This window comes from Schistocerca americana, unplaced genomic scaffold (genome assembly GCF_021461395.2).
Source record: "Schistocerca americana isolate TAMUIC-IGC-003095 unplaced genomic scaffold, iqSchAmer2.1 HiC_scaffold_648, whole genome shotgun sequence".
NCBI lineage: Eukaryota > Metazoa > Arthropoda > Insecta > Orthoptera > Acrididae > Schistocerca > Schistocerca americana.
Window position 1 is genome coordinate 45,001 of NW_025726399.1, and position 10,000 is coordinate 55,000.

Genomic DNA, 10,000 nt, shown 5'->3' on the forward strand with positions numbered 1-10,000 from the left:
ACCTAACCTATGTCGTACCGTAACCTAACCTATGTCGTACCTTAACCTAACCTATGTCGTACCTTAACCTAACCTATGTCGTACCTTAACCTAACCTATGTCGTACCTTAACCTAACCTATGTCGTACCTTAACCTAACCTATGTCGTACCTTAACCTAACCTATGTCGTACCTTAACCTAACCTATGTCGTACCTTAACCTAACCTATGTCGTACCTTAACCTAACCTATGTCGTACCTTAACCTAACCTATGTCGTACCTTAACCTAACCTATGTCGTACCTTAACCTAACCTATGTCGTACCTTAACCTAACCTATGTCGTACCTTAACCTAACCTATGTCGTACCTTAACCTAACCTATGTCGTACCTTAACCTAACCTATGTCGTACCTTAACCTAACCTATGTCGTACCTTAACCTAACCTATGTCGTACCTTAACCTAACCTATGTCGTACCTTAACCTAACCTATGTCGTACCTTAACCTAACCTATGTCGTACCTTAACCTAACCTATGTCGTACCTTAACCTAACCTATGTCGTACCTTAACCTAACCTATGTCGTACCTTAACCTAACCTATGTCGTACCTTAACCTAACCTATGTCGTACCTTAACCTAACCTATGTCGTACCTTAACCTAACCTATGTCGTACCTTAACCTAACCTATGTCGTACCTTAACCTAACCTGTATTGCGCCTTAACCTAACCTGTATTGCGCCTTAACCTAACCTGTATTGCGCCTTAACGTAACCTGTATTGCGCCTTAACGTAACCTGTATTGCGCCTTAACGTAACCTGTATTGCGCCTTAACGTAACCTGTATTGCGCCTTAACGTAACCTGTATTGCGCCTTAACGTAACCTGTATTGCGCCTTAACGTAACCTGTATTGCGCCTTAACGTAACCTGTATTGCGCCTTAACGTAACCTGTATTGCGCCTTAACGTAACCTGTATTGCGCCTTAACGTAACCTGTATTGCGCCTTAACGTAACCTGTATTGCGCCTTAACGTAACCTGTATTGCGCCTTAACGTAACCTGTATTGCGCCTTAACGTAACCTGTATTGCGCCTTAACGTAACCTGTATTGCGCCTTAACGTAACCTGTATTGCGCCTTAACGTAACCTGTATTGCGCCTTAACGTAACCTGTATTGCGCCTTAACGTAACCTGTATTGCGCCTTAACGTAACCTGCATTGCGCCTTAACGTAACCTGCATTGCGCCTTAACGTAACCTGTATTGCGCCTTAACGTAACCTGTATTGCGCCTTAACGTAACCTGTATTGCGCCTTAACGTAACCTGTATTGCGCCTTAACGTAACCTGTATTGCGCCTTAACGTAACCGATATTGCGCCTTAACGTAACCTATATTGCGCCGTAACGTAACCTATATTGCGCCGTAACGTAACCCACATTGCCCCTTAACGTAACCCACATTGCCCCTTAACGTAACCCACATTGCCCCTTAACGTAACCCAACACACGTTGGGCCTTAACCCAACACACGTTGGGCCTTAACCCAACACACGTTGGGCCTTAACCCAACACACGTTGGGCCTTAACCCAACACACGTTGGGCCTTAACCCAACACACGTTGGGCCTTAACCCAACACACGTTGGGCCTTAACCCAACACACGTTGGGCCTTAACCCAACACACGTTGGGCCTTAACCCAACACACGTTGGGCCTTAACCCAACACACGTTGGGCCTTAACCTGCTCTGTAATTGTCATACGACGCGTTAAATTAGTGTAGTGTTGCCTAACTGCAACCCCCGCAATATAGTTTGCTACTCGCACTGCCCGGTCCCCAGTGTATCGCTTCATGTTAAACACCTTGCAGCTATACACTGTAATGTGGATGGCAGCAGGACGTACATGCTCAATGCCCTTTGCAGTTGTTCATTGGCATTTGCAGTTGTTCATTGGCATTCGCATGTGCGAAGCACTTAGCCTACGCTGTGGTACGGCCTGTGTCAACTGTCCGCTGATGTTGTACGTCCAAATCACACACTGTACTGCACATTGGTCCTCATGTACTGAATGATACATCGTGGTACATGTGACCGTACAACGACTGCGCCAACAACGGCGAACCATGCGGTCCAAATGTTGTGCACTCAGCTACGTGTCGTCTCCCTATAAGAGCTGGATTGCAGTGTGGTATGCCCTGGATGGCGATCAGCATGAGCCGTCTGTTGATGTAGTGGCGCGTGTTGTCAGACGTAGTCGTCTCTTCTCACACACCGTGATAGCATGGTGCACTGCGTTCCACATCTGCGACATGCGACAGAGGCCGGTTGACAGTCGTTCGCGCAATGGACATCGCATACGTACGGGGGCCACCTTCCACGTGTTCGCGAAGCGTGCACATGTTGTTGCGTGTATGTGGGCAGACATAGTGTGTCGTGACACCTGACACAGGCATGCAACAATCGTTGAATTTGCAAATGGCGATGGACGCCTACGTTTGCTGGTGACGTTATGCAAATGAACAACTGGTAAACCGTTGTGGTGCGGTTGTTCTCGCTAGAGGTGAATCAGTGATGGCGACGATCGGTTGAGCTACCAACCGGTTGTTCCAGCGATACCCACCATGCCCACGAACGTGAATGGCATCTGGGTGTGAAGCGATACGCGGCGGTGGCTGGGTGGGACCGTCCCCGGCCGGTGAGGGGGGGCCTCCCGGCGTGCTGGCCGCGCGGTGCGTGGGCGCACGCGCTACAGCCGGCTGGTGGGGGCGGCCAGTGGCAGGCGCGCCGGCCGACGGAGGCGGCAGGCGGCGCAGCTGCGCGCCGGCGCACCCTGCACGCGGCGCCGTGCGGCCAAAGTAGGTCCTCGCGGGCCCGGTGCGAAGCGCGGTGGACATCTGCAGTGTGCTGGTCCGATTGAGGACTGTGTGCGCTGAGGATGCGCCGCCGCCCGGCGCTCGGCGCCGCGACGCCGTCTGCTGCTCGGTCGCCTCTGCGGTTCTCGCAGGTGGTTTGTATCGCAGCTGTGCGGACGTGTTGGCGCGTGCGCTGTGCTGGGAGAGTTCGCTTCGGCACCCAAGTGGGGCTTTTGTCCTTCTGTGGCGCTGGCGTTGGAGCTGCCGGTCACCGTAGGTGGCGCGTGTTGTCTCCCGCCGGCAATGCCACGACAGCACGCTCCCGGGCCTCTGTCGGCAGCGGCAAGCTCAGTTGGGAGCACGGGTGGTCGCACCTAAAGCGTCTACTCGCCAAACTCCGGGCGATTGCGCCTCTCTCGAACCCGACCAAGTACTTAGGACGGCGCTGCGCGCCGCCGGGACCTGAGAGGGTTTCGAGGTGTATTGTGCAGGGGAGCTCAGCCTCCTCCTGTTTGCAGAATAATTGAGCGGACGCTTGCGTGTTCGCGCGGGCCCCCGGGACACACTCCCGGGCGGCCGGCTGCTCAGCTCTAGTTGACGCAGCTCCCTGGTTGATCCTGCCAGTAGTCATATGCTTGTCTCAAAGATTAAGCCATGCATGTCTCAGTACAAGCCGCATTAAGGTGAAACCGCGAATGGCTCATTAAATCAGTTATGGTTCCTTAGATCGTACCCACGTTACTTGGATAACTGTGGTAATTCTAGAGCTAATACATGCAAACAGAGTCCCGACCAGAGATGGAAGGGACGCTTTTATTAGATCAAAACCAATCGGTCGGCTCGTCCTGTCCGTTTGCCTTGGTGACTCTGAATAACTTTGGGCTGATCGCACGGTCCTCGTACCGGCGACGCATCTTTCAAATGTCTGCCTTATCAACTGTCGATGGTAGGTTCTGCGCCTACCATGGTTGTAACGGGTAACGGGGAATCAGGGTTCGATTCCGGAGAGGGAGCCTGAGAAACGGCTACCACATCCAAGGAAGGCAGCAGGCGCGCAAATTACCCACTCCCGGCACGGGGAGGTAGTGACGAAAAATAACGATACGGGACTCATCCGAGGCCCCGTAATCGGAATGAGTACACTTTAAATCCTTTAACGAGTATCTATTGGAGGGCAAGTCTGGTGCCAGCAGCCGCGGTAATTCCAGCTCCAATAGCGTATATTAAAGTTGTTGCGGTTAAAAAGCTCGTAGTTGGATTTGTGTCCCACGCTGTTGGTTCACCGCCCGTCGGTGTTTAACTGGCATGTATCGTGGGACGTCCTGCCGGTGGGGCGAGCCGAAGGCGTGCGACGCGCCTCGTGCGTGCTCGTGCGTCCCGAGGCGGACCCCGTTGCAATCCTACCAGGGTGCTCTTGAGTGAGTGTCTCGGTGGGCCGGCACGTTTACTTTGAACAAATTAGAGTGCTTAAAGCAGGCAAGCCCGCCTGAATACTGTGTGCATGGAATAATGGAATAGGACCTCGGTTCTATTTTGTTGGTTTTCGGAACCCGAGGTAATGATTAATAGGGACAGGCGGGGGCATTCGTATTGCGACGTTAGAGGTGAAATTCTTGGATCGTCGCAAGACGAACAGAAGCGAAAGCATTTGCCAAGTATGTTTTCATTAATCAAGAACGAAAGTTAGAGGTTCGAAGGCGATCAGATACCGCCCTAGTTCTAACCATAAACGATGCCAGCCAGCGATCCGCCGCAGTTCCTCCGATGACTCGGCGGGCAGCCTCCGGGAAACCAAAGCTTTTGGGTTCCGGGGGAAGTATGGTTGCAAAGCTGAAACTTAAAGGAATTGACGGAAGGGCACCACCAGGAGTGGAGCCTGCGGCTTAATTTGACTCAACACGGGAAACCTCACCAGGCCCGGACACCGGAAGGATTGACAGATTGATAGCTCTTTCTTGATTCGGTGGGTGGTGGTGCATGGCCGTTCTTAGTTGGTGGAGCGATTTGTCTGGTTAATTCCGATAACGAACGAGACTCTAGCCTGCTAACTAGTCGCGTGACATCCTTCGTGCTGTCAGCGATTACTTTTCTTCTTAGAGGGACAGGCGGCTTCTAGCCGCACGAGATTGAGCAATAACAGGTCTGTGATGCCCTTAGATGTTCTGGGCCGCACGCGCGCTACACTGAAGGAATCAGCGTGTCTTCCTAGGCCGAAAGGTCGGGGTAACCCGCTGAACCTCCTTCGTGCTAGGGATTGGGGCTTGCAATTGTTCCCCATGAACGAGGAATTCCCAGTAAGCGCGAGTCATAAGCTCGCGTTGATTACGTCCCTGCCCTTTGTACACACCGCCCGTCGCTACTACCGATTGAATGATTTAGTGAGGTCTTCGGACTGGTACGCGGCATTGACTCTGTCGTTGCCGATGCTACCGGAAAGATGACCAAACTTGATCATTTAGAGGAAGTAAAAGTCGTAACAAGGTTTCCGTAGGTGAACCTGCGGAAGGATCATTACCGACTAGACTGCATGTCGTTCGATGTGCGTGTCGTGTCGCGCAACACGCTACCTGTACGGCTCGCAGTAGCCGTGCGCCGCGTGCGGAACCACGCGTGCTTCTCAAAACTAACGCCAATGTTGTGTGGTACGAGCGCTGAAGCGCTGGAGCGGCTGGCCTGCGGCACCTGGCGCCTGGCGCCGGTTTTGAATGACTTTCGCCCGACTGCCTGTCCGCTCCGGTGTGGAGCCGTACGACGCCCATCGGCCGTGAGGCCGTTGGACACAGAACGCTTGAACAGGGGCCGCCACACGCCTACGTCCCGCCTATGCAACTGTCTTGAAAGAGACAGTGGAAACTAAGAAAAGATCACCCAGGACGGTGGATCACTCGGCTCGTGGGTCGATGAAGAACGCAGCAAATTGCGCGTCGACATGTGAACTGCAGGACACATGAACATCGACGTTTCGAACGCACATTGCGGTCCATGGATTCCGTTCCCGGGCCACGTCTGGCTGAGGGTCGGCTACGTATACTGAAGCGCGCGGCGTTTGCCCCGCTTCGCAGACCTGGGAGCGTCGCGGCCGCCTGTGGGGCCGGCCGCGCCTCCTGAAACGTGCGATGCGCGCCCGTCGCCTGGCGGTTCGCATACCGGTACTTACTCGGTAGCGTGCACAGCCGGCTGGCGGTGTGGCGTGCGACACCTCGTACAACGACCTCAGAGCAGGCGAGACTACCCGCTGAATTTAAGCATATTACTAAGCGGAGGAAAAGAAACTAACAAGGATTCCCCCAGTAGCGGCGAGCGAACAGGGAAGAGTCCAGCACCGAACCCCGCAGGCTGCCGCCTGTCGTGGCATGTGGTGTTTGGGAGGGTCCACTACCCCGACGCCTCGCGCCGAGCCCAAGTCCAACTTGAATGAGGCCACGGCCCGTAGAGGGTGCCAGGCCCGTAGCGGCCGGTGCGAGCGTCGGCGGGACCTCTCCTTCGAGTCGGGTTGCTTGAGAGTGCAGCTCCAAGTGGGTGGTAAACTCCATCTGAGACTAAATATGACCACGAGACCGATAGCGAACAAGTACCGTGAGGGAAAGTTGAAAAGAACTTTGAAGAGAGAGTTCAAAAGTACGTGAAACCGTTCTGGGGTAAACGTGAGAAGTCCGAAAGGTCGAACGGGTGAGATTCACGCCCATCCGGCCACAGGCCTCCGCCCTCGGCAGATGGGGCCGGCCGCCCGCGCGGAGCAATCCGCGGCGGGGTCGTGTCCGGTTGCCTTTCCACTCGCCGCGGGGTGGGGCCGTTCCGGTGTGCGGTGGGCCGCACTTCTCCCCTAGTAGGACGTCGCGACCCGCTGGGTGCCGGCCTACGGCCCGGGTGCGCAGCCTGTCCTTCCGCGGGCCTCGGTTCGCGTCTGTTGGGCAGAGCCCCGGTGTCCTGGCTGGCTGCCCGGCGGTATATCTGGAGGAGTCGATTCGCCCCTTTGGGCGCTCGGGCTCCCGGCAAGCGCGCGCGGTTCTTCCCGGATGACGGACCTACCTGGCCCGGCCCCGGACCCGCGCCGCTGTTGGCTCGGGATGCTCTCGGGCGGAATAATCGCTCCCGTCAGCGGCGCTTCAGCTTTGGACAATTTCACGACCCGTCTTGAAACACGGACCAAGGAGTCTAACATGTGCGCGAGTCATTGGGCTGTACGAAACCTAAAGGCGTAATGAAAGTGAAGGTCTCGCCTTGCGCGGGCCGAGGGAGGATGGGGCTTCCCCGCCCTTCACGGGGCGGCGGCCTCCGCACTCCCGGGGCGTCTCGTCCTCATTGCGAGGTGAGGCGCACCTAGAGCGTACACGTTGGGACCCGAAAGATGGTGAACTATGCCTGGCCAGGACGAAGTCAGGGGAAACCCTGATGGAGGTCCGTAGCGATTCTGACGTGCAAATCGATCGTCGGAGCTGGGTATAGGGGCGAAAGACTAATCGAACCATCTAGTAGCTGGTTCCCTCCGAAGTTTCCCTCAGGATAGCTGGTGCTCGTACGAGTCTCATCCGGTAAAGCGAATGATTAGAGGCCTTGGGGCCGAAACGACCTCAACCTATTCTCAAACTTTAAATGGGTGAGATCTCCGGCTTGCTTGATATGCTGAAGCCGCGAGCAAACGACTCGGATCGGAGTGCCAAGTGGGCCACTTTTGGTAAGCAGAACTGGCGCTGTGGGATGAACCAAACGCCGAGTTAAGGCGCCCGAATCGACGCTCATGGGAAACCATGAAAGGCGTTGGTTGCTTAAGACAGCAGGACGGTGGCCATGGAAGTCGGAATCCGCTAAGGAGTGTGTAACAACTCACCTGCCGAAGCAACTAGCCCTGAAAATGGATGGCGCTGAAGCGTCGTGCCTATACTCGGCCGTCAGTCTGGCAGTCATGGCCGGTCCTTGCGGCCGGCCGCGAAGCCCTGACGAGTAGGAGGGTCGCGGCGGTGGGCGCAGAAGGGTCTGGGCGTGAGCCTGCCTGGAGCCGCCGTCGGTGCAGATCTTGGTGGTAGTAGCAAATACTCCAGCGAGGCCCTGGAGGGCTGACGCGGAGAAGGGTTTCGTGTGAACAGCCGTTGCACACGAGTCAGTCGATCCTAAGCCCTAGGAGAAATCCGATGTTGATGGGGGCCGTCATAGCATGATGCACTTTGTGCTGGCCCCCGTTGGGCGAAAGGGAATCCGGTTCCTATTCCGGAACCCGGCAGCGGAACCGATACAAGTCGGGCCCCTCTTTTAGAGATGCTCGTCGGGGTAACCCAAAAGGACCCGGAGACGCCGTCGGGAGATCGGGGAAGAGTTTTCTTTTCTGCATGAGCGTTCGAGTTCCCTGGAATCCTCTAGCAGGGAGATAGGGTTTGGAACGCGAAGAGCACCGCAGTTGCGGCGGTGTCCCGATCTTCCCCTCGGACCTTGAAAATCCGGGAGAGGGCCACGTGGAGGTGTCGCGCCGGTTCGTACCCATATCCGCAGCAGGTCTCCAAGGTGAAGAGCCTCTAGTCGATAGAATAATGTAGGTAAGGGAAGTCGGCAAATTGGATCCGTAACTTCGGGATAAGGATTGGCTCTGAGGATCGGGGCGTGTCGGGCTTGGTCGGGAAGTGGGTCAGCGCTAACGTGCCGGGCCTGGGCGAGGTGAGTGCCGTAGGGGTGCCGGTAAGTGCGGGCGTTTAGCGCGGGCGTGGTCTGCTCTCGCCGTTGGTTGGCCTCGTGCTGGCCGGCGGTGCAGGATGCGCGCGCCTGCGCGGCGTTCGCGCCCCGGTGCTTCAACCTGCGTGCAGGATCCGAGCTCGGTCCCGTGCCTTGGCCTCCCACGGATCTTCCTTGCTGCGAGGCCGCGTCCGCCTTAGCGTGCTCCTCCGGGGGCGCGCGGGTGCGCGGATTCTCTTCGGCCGCCATTCAACGATCAACTCAGAACTGGCACGGACTGGGGGAATCCGACTGTCTAATTAAAACAAAGCATTGCGATGGCCCTAGCGGGTGTTGACGCAATGTGATTTCTGCCCAGTGCTCTGAATGTCAACGTGAAGAAATTCAAGCAAGCGCGGGTAAACGGCGGGAGTAACTATGACTCTCTCATAGTTACTGGGCAAGTGAAGCGCAATACATGGGCCATGCCCTCTTAGCCTCTCCTTGCCTGCGGCTTCCTCCCTTCCCGTGGGCCCGCCGATACGCCAGTCCTTGATAGGACTGGTAAGCAGAGTGGAAGTCCGCACTTGGGGCTTTGGGGGGTTACCAGCCCTCCATCGCATAACCCTTAATGTTGGGACAACAAGAGAAGAAAACACGGGTACCGGGCCTTCCGCTGAAGGACCCGGCCTAACAGTCCCGACTGCTAGCCTGCCAACCGTCCCTGAAGTAGAGGAGGCCGTGGAGCCATGGTTCCACTGCAGCATTTGCAGCCGTGCCTTCCGCAGCAAGATCGGGCTCGGACAACACCGCCGCCGCGCCCATCCGGAAGCGGCAAATGCGGAGATTGCAACTGATAGGAAGCGAGCTCGGTGGGCGGAAGAAGAAATGCGGGAGCTCGCCCTGGCGGAGGCTAGGCTTCTCTGTGCCAGTGACTCCAAAGTCCTCTTTGCAAACCAGGAGCTTCTACCCCTGTTTCCGCACCGTACCCTGGATGCCATCAAGTGCAGGAGGAGGACGGTGGCACACAGGACGATGGTGCGGGAATACGTAGAGGAGCTGAGGCGGGAACAACAGACGCAGCATGGTCTGCGCCATTCACCCGTCCCGGAGTCGCTGCCGGAGGGGCCACCCTCTCCGCCGGAGCTTGAGCGCCCGCCACAAACATCTGTAGTCGACGAAGCCATATGGAGGCACCTCGCCGGCCTGCCGCGGTCGGCCGCGCGCTTCTCGGCCCTGGACGACCTTGCGCGTTTGGGGCCGGGTACGCCGTTGGCAGTGGTCGCGGCTGGGCTGCCTGAGGCCCTCCGAGCTGTCGGCTCTGAGGAAGCAGAAGCAAGGAAGAGGAAGACGTTGCGCCCGCCATCCAAGCAGCGGTCTGGTGGTGGCCCTCCGCTCTCCAAGCGGAAGCGCCGCCGGTGGGAATATGCCAGATGTCAGGATGCCTTCAGGAAGAATCGCGCGCGCTGCGTGCGTGGCCTCCTGGATGGCACCCTGCTCCAGCCGCCGTCGAACATCCCAGGGCT

General features: G+C 56.7%; 2 non-coding genes and 1 pseudogene across 2 annotated transcripts; all 3 read left to right on the plus strand.

Moving 5' to 3' along the window:
* The first annotated feature begins 3,438 nt into the window (after positions 1-3,438).
* On the plus strand, positions 3,439-5,348 carry LOC124588689. The gene has a single exon (XR_006975775.1). It is a non-coding gene; the product is annotated as a small subunit ribosomal RNA (ribosomal RNA).
* A 351-nt stretch (positions 5,349-5,699) lies between these two features.
* LOC124588698 lies at positions 5,700-5,854 on the plus strand. The gene has a single exon (XR_006975779.1). It is a non-coding gene; the product is annotated as a 5.8S ribosomal RNA (ribosomal RNA).
* A 188-nt stretch (positions 5,855-6,042) lies between these two features.
* LOC124588694 overlaps positions 6,043-10,000 on the plus strand; it is a 7,810-nt pseudogene continuing 3,852 nt past the window's right edge.